We start from the raw sequence: 16,851 nt of genomic DNA on the forward strand, positions 1-16,851 counted from the left end.
TAAACTCTGTGAGCTGAACGCACAAATCATTAAGTTGTTTCAGAGAATGATTCTGTCTCCTTTTTAAAAGAAGATATTTCCTTTTCTGTCATTGGCCTCAATTCGCTTGAAATCTCCACATGTAAATTAAACAAAAAGAGTGTTTCAAATCTACTCTGTCTAAAGGAAGGTTCAACTCTGTGAGTTGAATACACACACACAAAAAGTTACTGAGAATTCTTCTGTCTAGCATTTTATAAAGAAATACCCCTTCCAACGAAGGCCTCAAAGAGGTCCAAATATCCACTTGCAGACTTTACAAAGAGAGTGCTTCCAAACTGCTCTGTGAAAAGAAACGTTAAACTCTGTCAGTTGAAGGCACACATCACAAACTAGTTTCTGAAAATGATTCTGTCTAGTTTTTAAACGAAGATATTTCCTTTTCTACCATTGGCCTGAAATCGCTTGAAATCTCCAATTGCAAATTCCAAAAAAAGAATGTTACAAATATGCTCTGTCTAAAGAATGGTTAAACTCTGTGATCTGAATACACACAACACAAGGAAGTTACTGAGAAATCTTCTGTCTTGCATTATATGAAGATATCCCGTTTCCAAAGAAGGCCTCGTAAAGGCCCAAATATCCCCTGGCAGACTTTACAAAGAGAGTCTTTTCAAACTGCTCTATGAAAAGAAAGGTTAAGCTCTGTGAGCTGAACGCACAAATCATTAAGTTGTTTCAGAGAATGATTCTGTCTAGTTTTTAAACGAAGATATTTCCTTTTCTGTCATTGGCCTCAATTCGCTTGAATTCTCCACATGTACATTAAACAAAAAGAGTGTTTCAAATCTACTCTGTCTAAAGGAAGGTCCAACTCTGTGAGTTGAATACACACACACAAAGAAGTTACTGGGAATTCTTCTGTCTAGCATTATATGAAGAAACCCCGTTTCCAACGAAGGCCTCCAAGACGTCCAAATATCCACTTGCAGACTTTACAAACAGAGTGTTTTCAAACTGCTCCATGAAAAGAAAGGTTCAACTTTGTCAGGTGGATGCACACATCACAAAGTAGTTTCTGAGAATGATTCTGACTAGTTTTTAAACAATGATATTTCGTTTTCTGTCATTGACCTCAATTCGCTTGAAATCTCCACATGTAAATTCCACGAAAAGAGTGCATCAAATCAACACTGTCTAAAGTAAGGTTCAACTCTGTGAGTTTAATACACACACACAAGGAAGTTACTGAGAATTCTACTGTCTAGCATTTTATGTAGAAATCCCGCTTCCAAAGAAGGCTTCAAAGAGGTCCAAATATCCACTTGCAGACTTAACAAACAGAGTGTTTTCAAACAGCTCTATGAAAAGAAAGGTTAAACCCTGTGAGCTGAACGCACAAGTCATTAAGTTGTTTCAGAGAATGATTCTGTCTAGTTTTTAAACGAAGATATTTCCTTTTCTACCATTGGCCTGAAATCGCTTGAAATCTCCAATTGCAAATTCCACAAAAAGAGAGTTTCAAATATGCTCTGTCTAAAGAAAGGTTAAACTCTGTGAGCTGAAGACACACAACACAAGGAAGTTACTGAGAATTCTTCTGTCTTGCATTATATGAAGAAATCCGGTTTCCAACGAAGGCCTCGTAGAGTTCCAAATATCCACTTGCAGACTTTTCAAACAGAGTGTTTTCAAACTGCTCTATGAAAAGAAAGGTTAAACTCTGTCAGGTGGATGCACACATCACAAAGTAGTTTCTCAGAATCATTCTGTCTAGTTTTTAAATGGAGATATTTCCCTTTCTACCATTGGCCTCAAATCGCTTGAAATCTCCAACCGCAAATTCCACAAAAAGAGAGTTTCAAATCTGCTCTCTCTAAAGAAAGGTTCAACCCTGTGAGTTGAATACACACAACGCTAAGAAGTTACTGAGAATTGTTCTGTCTAGCATTATATGAAGGAATCCCGTTTCCAACGAAGGCCTGAAAGAGGTCCAAATATCCGCTTCCAGACTTTACAAACAGAGTGTTTCCTAACTGCTCTATGAAAAGTAAGGTTAAACTCTGTGAGCTGAACGCACATATCTTTAAGTTGTTTCAGAGAATGAGTCTGTCTAGTTTTTATACGAAGATATTTCCTTTTCTACCATTGGCCTGAAATCGCTTGAAATCTCCAATTGCAAATTCTAAAAAATGAATGTATCAAATATGCTCTGTCTAAAGAAAGGTTCAACTCTGTGAGCTGAATACACACAACACAAGGAAGTTACTGGGAAATCTTCTGTCTTGCATTATATGAAGAAATCCCGTATCCAACGAAGGCCTGGTAAAGGCCCGAATATCCACTTGCAGACTTTACAAACAGAGTGTTTTCAAACTGCTCTATGAAAAGAAATGTTAAACTCTGTGAGCTGAACGCACAAATCATTAAGTTGTTTCAGAGAATGATTCTGTCTCCTTTTTAAAAGAAGATATTTCCTTTTCTGTCATTGGCCTCAATTCGCTTGAAATCTCCACATGTAAATTAAACAAAAAGAGTGTTTCAAATCTACTCTGTCTAAAGGAAGGTTCAACTCTGTGAGTTGAATACACACACACACAAAAGTTACTGAGAATTCTTCTGTCTAGCATTTTATGAAGAAATACCCCTTCCAACGAAGGCCTCAAAGAGGTCCAAATATCCACTTGCAGACTTTACAAAGAGAGTGCTTCCAAACTGCTCTGTGAAAAGAAACGTTAAACTCTGTCAGTTGAAGGCACACATCACAAACTAGTTTCTGAAAATGATTCTGTCTAGTTTTTAAACGAAGATATTTCCTTTTCTACCATTGGCCTGAAATCGCTTGAAATCTCCAATTGCAAATTCCAAAAAATGAATGTTACAAATATGCTCTGTCTAAAGAATGGTTAAACTCTGTGATCTGAATACACACAACACAAGGAAGTTACTGAGAAATCTTCTGTCTTGCATTATATGAAGATATCCCGTTTCCAAAGAAGGCCTCGTAAAGGCCCAAATATCCCCTGGCAGACTTTACAAAGAGAGTCTTTTCAAACTGCTCTATGAAAAGAAAGTTTAAGCTCTGTGAGCTGAACGCACAAATCATTAAGTTGTTTCAGAGAATGATTCTGTCTAGTTTTTAAACGAAGATATTTCCTTTTCTGTCATTGGCCTCAATTCGCTTGAATTCTCCACATGTACGTTAAACAAAAAGAGTGTTTCAAATCTACTCTGTCTAAAGGAAGGTCCAACTCTGTGAGTTGAATACACACACACAAAGAAGTTACTGGGAATTCTTCTGTCTAGCATTATATGAAGAAACCCTGTTTCCAACGAAGGCCTCAAAGACGTCCAAATATCCACTTGCAGACTTTACAAACAGAGTGTTTTCAAACTGCTCCATGAAAAGAAAGGTTCAACTTTGTCAGGTGGATGCACACATCACAAAGTAGTTTCTGAGAATGATTCTGACTAGTTTTTAAACAGTGATATTTCGTTTTCTGTCATTGACCTCAATTCGCTTGAAATCTCCACATGTAAATTCCACGAAAAGAGTGCATCAAATCAACACTGTCTAAAGTAAGGTTCAACTCTGTGAGTTTAATACACACACACAAGGAAGTTACTGAGAATTCTACTGTCTAGCATTTTATGTAGAAATCCCGCTTCCAAAGAAGGCTTCAAAGAGGTCCAAATATCCACTTGCAGACTTAACAAACAGAGTGTTTTCAAACAGCTCTATGAAAAGAAAGGTTAAACCCTGTGAGCTGAACGCACAAGTCATTAAGTTGTTTCAGAGAATGATTCTGTCTAGTTTTTAAACGAAGATATTTCCTTTTCTACCATTGGCCTGAAATCGCTTGAAATCTCCAATTGCAAATTCTAAAAAAAGAATGTAGCAAATATGCTCTGTCTAAAGAAAGGTTCAACTCTGTGAGCTGAATACACACAACACAAGGAAGTTACTGGGAAATCTTCTGTCTTGCATTATATGAAGAAATCCCGTTTCCAACGAAGGCCTGGTAAAGGCCCAAATATCCATTTGCAGACTTTACAAACAGAGTGTTTTCAAACTGCTCTATGAAAAGAAATGTTAAACTCTGTGAGCTGAACGCACAAATCATTAAGTTGTTTCAGAGAATGATTCTGTCTCCTTTTTAAAAGAAGATATTTCCTTTTCTGTCATTGGCCTCAATTCGCTTGAAATCTCCACATGTAAATTAAACAAAAAGAGTGTTTCAAATCTACTCTGTCTAAAGGAAGGTTCAACTCTGTGAGTTGAATACACACACACAAAAAGTTACTGAGAATTCTTCTGTCTAGCATTTTATAAAGAAATACCCCTTCCAACGAAGGCCTCAAAGAGGTCCAAATATCCACTTGCAGACTTTACAAAGAGAGTGCTTCCAAACTGCTCTGTGAAAAGAAACGTTAAACTCTGTCAGTTGAAGGCACACATCACAAACTAGTTTCTGAAAATGATTCTGTCTAGTTTTTAAACGAAGATATTTCCTTTTCTACCATTGGCCTGAAATCGCTTGAAATCTCCAATTGCAAATTCCAAAAAAAGAATGTTACAAATATGCTCTGTCTAAAGAATGGTTAAACTCTGTGATCTGAATACACACAACACAAGGAAGTTACTGAGAAATCTTCTGTCTTGCATTATATGAAGATATCCCGTTTCCAAAGAAGGCCTCGTAAAGGCCCAAATATCCCCTGGCAGACTTTACAAAGAGAGTCTTTTCAAACTGCTCTATGAAAAGAAAGGTTAAGCTCTGTGAGCTGAACGCACAAATCATTAAGTTGTTTCAGAGAATGATTCTGTCTAGTTTTTAAACGAAGATATTTCCTTTTCTGTCATTGGCCTCAATTCGCTTGAATTCTCCACATGTACATTAAACAAAAAGAGTGTTTCAAATCTACTCTGTCTAAAGGAAGGTCCAACTCTGTGAGTTGAATACACACACACAAAGAAGTTACTGGGAATTCTTCTGTCTAGCATTATATGAAGAAACCCCGTTTCCAACGAAGGCCTCCAAGACGTCCAAATATCCACTTGCAGACTTTACAAACAGAGTGTTTTCAAACTGCTCCATGAAAAGAAAGGTTCAACTTTGTCAGGTGGATGCACACATCACAAAGTAGTTTCTGAGAATGATTCTGACTAGTTTTTAAACAATGATATTTCGTTTTCTGTCATTGACCTCAATTCGCTTGAAATCTCCACATGTAAATTCCACGAAAAGAGTGCATCAAATCAACACTGTCTAAAGTAAGGTTCAACTCTGTGAGTTTAATACACACACACAAGGAAGTTACTGAGAATTCTACTGTCTAGCATTTTATGTAGAAATCCCGCTTCCAAAGAAGGCTTCAAAGAGGTCCAAATATCCACTTGCAGACTTAACAAACAGAGTGTTTTCAAACAGCTCTATGAAAAGAAAGGTTAAACCCTGTGAGCTGAACGCACAAGTCATTAAGTTGTTTCAGAGAATGATTCTGTCTAGTTTTTAAACGAAGATATTTCCTTTTCTACCATTGGCCTGAAATCGCTTGAAATCTCCAATTGCAAATTCCACAAAAAGAGAGTTTCAAATATGCTCTGTCTAAAGAAAGGTTAAACTCTGTGAGCTGAAGACACACAACACAAGGAAGTTACTGAGAATTCTTCTGTCTTGCATTATATGAAGAAATCCGGTTTCCAACGAAGGCCTCGTAGAGTTCCAAATATCCACTTGCAGACTTTTCAAACAGAGTGTTTTCAAACTGCTCTATGAAAAGAAAGGTTAAACTCTGTCAGGTGGATGCACACATCACAAAGTAGTTTCTCAGAATCATTCTGTCTAGTTTTTAAATGGAGATATTTCCCTTTCTACCATTGGCCTCAAATCGCTTGAAATCTCCAACCGCAAATTCCACAAAAAGAGAGTTTCAAATCTGCTCTCTCTAAAGAAAGGTTCAACCCTGTGAGTTGAATACACACAACGCTAAGAAGTTACTGAGAATTGTTCTGTCTAGCATTATATGAAGGAATCCCGTTTCCAACGAAGGCCTGAAAGAGGTCCAAATATCCGCTTCCAGACTTTACAAACAGAGTGTTTCCTAACTGCTCTATGAAAAGTAAGGTTAAACTCTGTGAGCTGAACGCACATATCTTTAAGTTGTTTCAGAGAATGAGTCTGTCTAGTTTTTATACGAAGATATTTCCTTTTCTACCATTGGCCTGAAATCGCTTGAAATCTCCAATTGCAAATTCTAAAAAATGAATGTATCAAATATGCTCTGTCTAAAGAAAGGTTCAACTCTGTGAGCTGAATACACACAACACAAGGAAGTTACTGGGAAATCTTCTGTCTTGCATTATATGAAGAAATCCCGTATCCAACGAAGGCCTGGTAAAGGCCCGAATATCCACTTGCAGACTTTACAAACAGAGTGTTTTCAAACTGCTCTATGAAAAGAAATGTTAAACTCTGTGAGCTGAACGCACAAATCATTAAGTTGTTTCAGAGAATGATTCTGTCTCCTTTTTAAAAGAAGATATTTCCTTTTCTGTCATTGGCCTCAATTCGCTTGAAATCTCCACATGTAAATTAAACAAAAAGAGTGTTTCAAATCTACTCTGTCTAAAGGAAGGTTCAACTCTGTGAGTTGAATACACACACACACAAAAGTTACTGAGAATTCTTCTGTCTAGCATTTTATGAAGAAATACCCCTTCCAACGAAGGCCTCAAAGAGGTCCAAATATCCACTTGCAGACTTTACAAAGAGAGTGCTTCCAAACTGCTCTGTGAAAAGAAACGTTAAACTCTGTCAGTTGAAGGCACACATCACAAACTAGTTTCTGAAAATGATTCTGTCTAGTTTTTAAACGAAGATATTTCCTTTTCTACCATTGGCCTGAAATCGCTTGAAATCTCCAATTGCAAATTCCAAAAAATGAATGTTACAAATATGCTCTGTCTAAAGAATGGTTAAACTCTGTGATCTGAATACACACAACACAAGGAAGTTACTGAGAAATCTTCTGTCTTGCATTATATGAAGATATCCCGTTTCCAAAGAAGGCCTCGTAAAGGCCCAAATATCCCCTGGCAGACTTTACAAAGAGAGTCTTTTCAAACTGCTCTATGAAAAGAAAGTTTAAGCTCTGTGAGCTGAACGCACAAATCATTAAGTTGTTTCAGAGAATGATTCTGTCTAGTTTTTAAACGAAGATATTTCCTTTTCTGTCATTGGCCTCAATTCGCTTGAATTCTCCACATGTACGTTAAACAAAAAGAGTGTTTCAAATCTACTCTGTCTAAAGGAAGGTCCAACTCTGTGAGTTGAATACACACACACAAAGAAGTTACTGGGAATTCTTCTGTCTAGCATTATATGAAGAAACCCTGTTTCCAACGAAGGCCTCAAAGACGTCCAAATATCCACTTGCAGACTTTACAAACAGAGTGTTTTCAAACTGCTCCATGAAAAGAAAGGTTCAACTTTGTCAGGTGGATGCACACATCACAAAGTAGTTTCTGAGAATGATTCTGACTAGTTTTTAAACAGTGATATTTCGTTTTCTGTCATTGACCTCAATTCGCTTGAAATCTCCACATGTAAATTCCACGAAAAGAGTGCATCAAATCAACACTGTCTAAAGTAAGGTTCAACTCTGTGAGTTTAATACACACACACAAGGAAGTTACTGAGAATTCTACTGTCTAGCATTTTATGTAGAAATCCCGCTTCCAAAGAAGGCTTCAAAGAGGTCCAAATATCCACTTGCAGACTTAACAAACAGAGTGTTTTCAAACAGCTCTATGAAAAGAAAGGTTAAACCCTGTGAGCTGAACGCACAAGTCATTACGTTGTTTCAGAGAATGATTCTGTCTGGTTTTTAAACGAAGATATTTCCTTTTCTACCATTGGCCTGAAATCGCTTGAAATCTCCAATTGCAAATTCCACAAAAAGAGAGTTTCAAATATGCTCTGTCTAAAGAAAAGTTAAACTCTGTGAGCTGAAGACACACAACACAAGGAAGTTACTGAGAATTCTTCTGTCTTGCATTATATGAAGAAATCCCGTTTCCAACGAAGGCCTCGTAGAGTTCCAAATATCCACTTGCAGACTTTTCAAACAGAGTGTTTTCAAACTGCTCTATGAAAAGAAAGGTTAAACTCTGTCAGGTGGATGCACACATCACAAAGTAGTTTCTCAGAATGATTCTTTCTAGTTTTTAAACGGAGATATTTCCCTTTCTACCATTGGCCTCAAATCGCTTGAAATCTCCAACTGTAAATTCCACAAAAAGAGAGTTTCAAATCTGCTCTCTCTAAAGAAAGGTTCAACCCTGTGAGTTGAATACACACAACGCTAAGAAGTTACTGAGAATTGTTCTGTCTAGCATTATATGAAGGAATCCCGTTTCCAACGAAGGCCTGAAAGAGGTCCAAATATCCGCTTCCAGACTTTACAAACAGAGTGTTTCCTAACTGCTCTATGAAAAGTAAGGTTAAACTGTGAGCTGAACGCACATATCTTTAAGTTGTTTCAGAGAATGAGTCTGTCTAGTTTTTATACGAAGATATTTCCTTTTCTACCATTGGCCTGAAATCGCTTGAAATCTCCAATTGCAAATTCTAAAAAAAGAATGTATCAAATATGCTCTGTCTAAAGAAAGGTTCAACTCTGTGAGCTGAATACACACAACACAAGGAAGTTACTGAGAAGTCTTCTGTCTTGCATTGTATGAAGAAATCCCGTTTCCAACGAAGGCCTGGTAAAGGCCCAAATATCCCCTGGCAGACTTTACAAACAGAGTGTTTTCAAACTACTCTATGAAAAGAAATGTTAAACTCTGTGGGCTGAACGCACAAATCATTAAGTTGTTTCAGAGAATGATTCTGTCTACTTTTTAAAAGAAGATATTTCCTTTTCTGTCATTGGCCTCAATTCGCTTGAAATCTCCACATGTAAATTAAACAAAAAGAGTGTTTCAAATCTACTCTGTCTAAAGGAAGGTTCAACTCTGTGAGTTGAATACACACACACAAAAAAGTTACTGAGAATTCCTCTGTCTAGCATTTTGTGAAGAAATACCCCTTCCAACGAAGGCCTCAAAGAGGTCCAAGTGTCCACTTGCAGACTTTACAAAGAGAGTGCTTCCAAACTGCTCTGTGAAAAGAAACGTTAAACTCTGTCAGTTGAAGGCACACATCACAAACTAGTTTCTGAAAATGATTCTGTCTAGTTTTTAAACGAAGATATTTCCTTTTCTACCATTGGCCTGAAATCGCTTGAAATCTCCAATTGCAAATTCCACAAAAAGAGAGTTTCAAATATGCTCTGTCTAAAGAAAGGTTAAACTCTGTGAGCTGAAGACACACAACACAAGGAAGTTACTGAGAATTCTTCTGTCTTGCATTATATGAAGAAATCCCGTTTCCAACGAAGGCCTCGTAGAGTTCCAAATATCCACTTGCAGACTTTTCAAACAGAGTGTTTTCAAACTGCTCTATGAAAAGAAAGGTTAAACTCTGTCAGGTGGATGCACACATCACAAAGTAGTTTCTCAGAATGATTCTGTCTAGTTTTTAAATGGAGATATTTCCCTTTCTACCGTTGGCCTCAAATCGCTTGAAATCTCCAACCGCAAATTCCACAAAAAGAGAGTTTCAAATCTGCTCTCTCTAAAGAAAGGTTCAACCCTGTGAGTTGAATACACACAACGCTAAGAAGTTACTGAGAATTGTTCTGTCTAGCATTATATGAAGGAATCCCGTTTCCAACGAAGGCCTGAAAGAGGTCCAAATATCCGCTTCCAGACTTTACAAACAGAGTGTTTCCTAACTGCTCTATGAAAAGTAAGGTTAAACTCTGTGAGCTGAACGCACATATCTTTAAGTTGTTTCAGAGAATGAGTCTGTCTAGTTTTTATACGAAGATATTTCCTTTTCTACCATTGGCCTGAAATCGCTTGAAATCTCCAATTGCAAATTCTAAAAAAAGAATGTATCAAATATGCTCTGTCTAAAGAAAGGTTCAACTCTGTGAGCTGAATACACACAACACAAGGAAGTTACTGGGAAATCTTCTGTCTTGCATTATATGAAGAAATCCCGTTTCCAACGAAGGCCTGGTAAAGGCCCAAATATCCATTTGCAGACTTTACAAACAGAGTGTTTTCAAACTGCTCTATGAAAAGAAATGTTAAACTCTGTGAGCTGAACGCACAAATCATTAAGTTGTTTCAGAGAATGATTCTGTCTCCTTTTTAAAAGAAGATATTTCCTTTTCTGTCATTGGCCTCAATTCGCTTGAAATCTCCACATGTAAATTAAACAAAAAGAGTGTTTCAAATCTACTCTGTCTAAAGGAAGGTTCAACTCTGTGAGTTGAATACACACACACAAAAAGTTACTGAGAATTCTTCTGTCTAGCATTTTATGAAGAAATACCCCTTCCAACGAAGGCCTCAAAGAGGTCCAAATATCCACTTGCAGACTTTACAAAGAGAGTGCTTCCAAACTGCTCTGTGAAAAGAAACGTTAAACTCTGTCAGTTGAAGGCACACATCACAAACTAGTTTCTGAAAATGATTCTGTCTAGTTTTTAAACGAAGATATTTCCTTTTCTACCATTGGCCTGAAATCGCTTGAAATCTCCAATTGCAAATTCCAAAAAAAGAATGTTACAAATATGCTCTGTCTAAAGAATGGTTAAACTCTGTGATCTGAATACACACAACACAAGGAAGTTACTGAGAAATCTTCTGTCTTGCATTATATGAAGATATCCCGTTTCCAAAGAAGGCCTCGTAAAGGCCCAAATATCCCCTGGCAGACTTTACAAAGAGAGTCTTTTCAAACTGCTCTATGAAAAGAAAGGTTAAGCTCTGTGAGCTGAACGCACAAATCATTAAGTTGTTTCAGAGAATGATTCTGTCTAGTTTTTAAACGAAGATATTTCCTTTTCTGTCATTGGCCTCAATTCGCTTGAATTCTCCACATGTACATTAAACAAAAAGAGTGTTTCAAATCTACTCTGTCTAAAGGAAGGTCCAACTCTGTGAGTTGAATACACACACACAAAGAAGTTACTGGGAATTCTTCTGTCTAGCATTATATGAAGAAACCCCGTTTCCAACGAAGGCCTCCAAGACGTCCAAATATCCACTTGCAGACTTTACAAACAGAGTGTTTTCAAACTGCTCCATGAAAAGAAAGGTTCAACTTTGTCAGGTGGATGCACACATCACAAAGTAGTTTCTGAGAATGATTCTGACTAGTTTTTAAACAATGATATTTCGTTTTCTGTCATTGACCTCAATTCGCTTGAAATCTCCACATGTAAATTCCACGAAAAGAGTGCATCAAATCAACACTGTCTAAAGTAAGGTTCAACTCTGTGAGTTTAATACACACACACAAGGAAGTTACTGAGAATTCTACTGTCTAGCATTTTATGTAGAAATCCCGCTTCCAAAGAAGGCTTCAAAGAGGTCCAAATATCCACTTGCAGACTTAACAAACAGAGTGTTTTCAAACAGCTCTATGAAAAGAAAGGTTAAACCCTGTGAGCTGAACGCACAAGTCATTAAGTTGTTTCAGAGAATGATTCTGTCTAGTTTTTAAACGAAGATATTTCCTTTTCTACCATTGGCCTGAAATCGCTTGAAATCTCCAATTGCAAATTCCACAAAAAGAGAGTTTCAAATATGCTCTGTCTAAAGAAAGGTTAAACTCTGTGAGCTGAAGACACACAACACAAGGAAGTTACTGAGAATTCTTCTGTCTTGCATTATATGAAGAAATCCGGTTTCCAACGAAGGCCTCGTAGAGTTCCAAATATCCACTTGCAGACTTTTCAAACAGAGTGTTTTCAAACTGCTCTATGAAAAGAAAGGTTAAACTCTGTCAGGTGGATGCACACATCACAAAGTAGTTTCTCAGAATGATTCTGTCTAGTTTTTAAATGGAGATATTTCCCTTTCTACCATTGGCCTCAAATCGCTTGAAATCTCCAACCGCAAATTCCACAAAAAGAGAGTTTCAAATCTGCTCTCTCTAAAGAAAGGTTCAACCCTGTGAGTTGAATACACACAACGCTAAGAAGTTACTGAGAATTGTTCTGTCTAGCATTATATGAAGGAATCCCGTTTCCAACGAAGGCCTGAAAGAGGTCCAAATATCCGCTTCCAGACTTTACAAACAGAGTGTTTCCTAACTGCTCTATGAAAAGTAAGGTTAAACTCTGTGAGCTGAACGCACATATCTTTAAGTTGTTTCAGAGAATGAGTCTGTCTAGTTTTTATACGAAGATATTTCCTTTTCTACCATTGGCCTGAAATCGCTTGAAATCTCCAATTGCAAATTCTAAAAAATGAATGTATCAAATATGCTCTGTCTAAAGAAAGGTTCAACTCTGTGAGCTGAATACACACAACACAAGGAATTTACTGGGAAATCTTCTGTCTTGCATTATATGAAGAAATCCCGTATCCAACGAAGGCCTGGTAAAGGCCCGAATATCCACTTGCAGACTTTACAAACAGAGTGTTTTCAAACTGCTCTATGAAAAGAAATGTTAAACTCTGTGAGCTGAACGCACAAATCATTAAGTTGTTTCAGAGAATGATTCTGTCTACTTTTTAAAAGAAGATATTTCCTTTTCTGTCATTGGCCTCAATTCGCTTGAAATCTCCACATGTAAATTAAACAAAAAGAGTGTTTCAAATCTACTCTGTCTAAAGGAAGGTTCAAGTCTGTGAGTTGAATACACACACACACAAAAGTTACTGAGAATTCTTCTGTCTAGCATTTTATGAAGAAATACCCCTTCCAACGAAGGCCTCAAAGAGGTCCAAATATCCACTTGCAGACTTTACAAAGAGAGTGCTTCCAAACTGCTCTGTGAAAAGAAACGTTAAACTCTGTCAGTTGAAGGCACACATCACAAACTAGTTTCTGAAAATGATTCTGTCTAGTTTTTAAACGAAGATATTTCCTTTTCTACCATTGGCCTGAAATCGCTTGAAATCTCCAATTGCAAATTCCAAAAAATGAATGTTACAAATATGCTCTGTCTAAAGAATGGTTAAACTCTGTGATCTGAATACACACAACACAAGGAAGTTACTGAGAAATCTTCTGTCTTGCATTATATGAAGATATCCCGTTTCCAAAGAAGGCCTCGTAAAGGCCCAAATATCCACTGGCAGACTTTACAAAGAGAGTCTTTTCAAACTGCTCTATGAAAAGAAAGTTTAAGCTCTGTGAGCTGAACGCACAAATCATTAAGTTGTTTCAGAGAATGATTCTGTCTAGTTTTTAAACGAAGATATTTCCTTTTCTGTCATTGGCCTCAATTCGCTTGAATTCTCCACATGTACGTTAAACAAAAAGAGTGTTTCAAATCTACTCTGTCTAAAGGAAGGTCCAACTCTGTGAGTTGAATACACACACACAAAGAAGTTACTGGGAATTCTTCTGTCTAGCATTATATGAAGAAACCCTGTTTCCAACGAAGGCCTCAAAGACGTCCAAATATCCACTTGCAGACTTTACAAACAGAGTGTTTTCAAACTGCTCCATGAAAAGAAAGGTTCAACTTTGTCAGGTGGATGCACACATCACAAAGTAGTTTCTGAGAATGATTCTGACTAGTTTTTAAACAGTGATATTTCGTTTTCTGTCATTGACCTCAATTCGCTTGAAATCTCCACATGTAAATTCCACGAAAAGAGTGCATCAAATCAACACTGTCTAAAGTAAGGTTCAACTCTGTGAGTTTAATACACACACACAAGGAAGTTACTGAGAATTCTACTGTCTAGCATTTTATGTAGAAATCCCGCTTCCAAAGAAGGCTTCAAAGAGGTCCAAATATCCACTTGCAGACTTAACAAACAGAGTGTTTTCAAACAGCTCTATGAAAAGAAAGGTTAAACCCTGTGAGCTGAACGCACAAGTCATTACGTTGTTTCAGAGAATGATTCTGTCTGGTTTTTAAACGAAGATATTTCCTTTTCTACCATTGGCCTGAAATCGCTTGAAATCTCCAATTGCAAATTCCACAAAAAGAGAGTTTCAAATATGCTCTGTCTAAAGAAAAGTTAAACTCTGTGAGCTGAAGACACACAACACAAGGAAGTTACTGAGAATTCTTCTGTCTTGCATTATATGAAGAAATCCCGTTTCCAACGAAGGCCTCGTAGAGTTCCAAATATCCACTTGCAGACTTTTCAAACAGAGTGTTTTCAAACTGCTCTATGAAAAGAAAGGTTAAACTCTGTCAGGTGGATGCACACATCACAAAGTAGTTTCTCAGAATGATTCTGTCTAGTTTTTAAACGGAGATATTTCCCTTTCTACCATTGGCCTCAAATCGCTTGAAATCTCCAACTGTAAATTCCACAAAAAGAGAGTTTCAAATCTGCTCTCTCTAAAGAAAGGTTCAACCCTGTGAGTTGAATACACACAACGCTAAGAAGTTACTGAGAATTGTTCTGTCTAGCATTATATGAAGGAATCCCGTTTCCAACGAAGGCCTGAAAGAGGTCCAAATATCCGCTTCCAGACTTTACAAACAGAGTGTTTCCTAACTGCTCTATGAAAAGTAAGGTTAAACTGTGAGCTGAACGCACATATCTTTAAGTTGTTTCAGAGAATGAGTCTGTCTAGTTTTTATACGAAGATATTTCCTTTTCTACCATTGGCCTGAAATCGCTTGAAATCTCCAATTGCAAATTCTAAAAAAAGAATGTATCAAATATGCTCTGTCTAAAGAAAGGTTCAACTCTGTGAGCTGAATACACACAACACAAGGAAGTTACTGAGAAGTCTTCTGTCTTGCATTGTATGAAGAAATCCCGTTTCCAACGAAGGCCTGGTAAAGGCCCAAATATCCCCTGGCAGACTTTACAAACAGAGTGTTTTCAAACTGCTCTATGAAAAGAAATGTTAAACTCTGTGGGCTGAACGCACAAATCATTAAGTTGTTTCAGAGAATGATTCTGTCTACTTTTTAAAAGAAGATATTTCCTTTTCTGTCATTGGCCTCAATTCGCTTGAAATCTCCACATGTAAATTAAACAAAAAGAGTGTTTCAAATCTACTCTGTCTAAAGGAAGGTTCAACTCTGTGAGTTGAATACACACACACAAAAAAGTTACTGAGAATTCCTCTGTCTAGCATTTTGTGAAGAAATACCCCTTCCAACGAAGGCCTCAAAGAGGTCCAAGTGTCCACTTGCAGACTTTACAAAGAGAGTGCTTCCAAACTGCTCTGTGAAAAGAAACGTTAAACTCTGTCAGTTGAAGGCACACATCACAAACTAGTTTCTGAAAATGATTCTGTCTAGTTTTTAAACGAAGATATTTCCTTTTCTACCATTGGCCTGAAATCGCTTGAAATCTCCAATTGCAAATTCCACAAAAAGAGAGTTTCAAATATGCTCTGTCTAAAGAAAGGTTAAACTCTGTGAGCTGAAGACACACAACACAAGGAAGTTACTGAGAATTCTTCTGTCTTGCATTATATGAAGAAATCCCGTTTCCAACGAAGGCCTCGTAGAGTTCCAAATATCCACTTGCAGACTTTTCAAACAGAGTGTTTTCAAACTGCTCTATGAAAAGAAAGGTTAAACTCTGTCAGGTGGATGCACACATCACAAAGTAGTTTCTCAGAATGATTCTGTCCAGTTTATAAATGGAGATATTTCCCTTTCTACCATTGGCCTCAAATCGCTTGAAATCTCCAACCGCAAATTCCACAAAAAGAGAGTTTCAAATCTGCTCTCTCTAAAGAAAGGTTCAACCCTGTGAGTTGAATACACACAACGCTAAGAAGTTACTGAGAATTGTTCTGTCTAGCATGAAGGAATCCCGTTTCCAACGAAGGCCTGAAAGAGGTCCAAATATCCGCTTCCAGACTTTACAAACAGAGTGTTTCCTAACTGCTCTATGAAAAGTAAGGTTAAACTCTGTGAGCTGAACGCACATATCTTTAAGTTGTTTCAGAGAATGAGTCTGTCTAGTTTTTATACGAAGATATTTCCTTTTCTACCATTGGCCTGAAATCGCTTGAAATCTCCAATTGCAAATTCTAAAAAAAGAATGTATCAAATATGCTCTGTCTAAAGAAAGGTTCAACTCTGTGAGCTGAATACACACAACACAAGGAAGTTACTGAGAAGTCTTCTGTCTTGCATTGTATGAAGAAATCCCGTTTCCAACGAAGGCCTGGTAAAGGCCCAAATATCCCCTGGCAGACTTTACAAACAGAGTGTTTTCAAACTGCTCTATGAAAAGAAATGTTAAACTCTGTGGGCTGAACGCACAAATCATTAAGTTGTTTCAGAGAATGATTCTGTCTACTTTTTAAAAGAAGATATTTCCTTTTCTGTCATTGGCCTCAATTCGCTTGAAATCTCCACATGTAAATTAAACAAAAAGAGTGTTTCAAATCTACTCTGTCTAAAGGAAGGTTCAACTCTGTGAGTTGAATACACACACACAAAAAAGTTACTGAGAATTCCTCTGTCTAGCATTTTGTGAAGAAATACCCCTTCCAACGAAGGCCTCAAAGAGGTCCAAGTGTCCACTTGCAGACTTTACAAAGAGAGTGCTTCCAAACTGCTCTGTGAAAAGAAACGTTAAACTCTGTCAGTTGAAGGCACACATCACAAACTAGTTTCTGAAAATGATTCTGTCTAGTTTTTAAACGAAGATATTTCCTTTTCTACCATTGGCCTGAAATCGCTTGAAATCTCCAATTGCAAATTCCACAAAAAGAGAGTTTCAAATATGCTCTGTCTAAAGAAAGGTTAAACTCTGTGAGCTGAAGACACACAACACAAGGAAGTTACTGAGAATTCTTC

This window comes from Pan paniscus, chromosome 15 (genome assembly GCF_029289425.2).
Source record: "Pan paniscus chromosome 15, NHGRI_mPanPan1-v2.0_pri, whole genome shotgun sequence".
In the NCBI taxonomy this organism is placed as follows: Eukaryota; Metazoa; Chordata; class Mammalia; order Primates; family Hominidae; genus Pan; species Pan paniscus.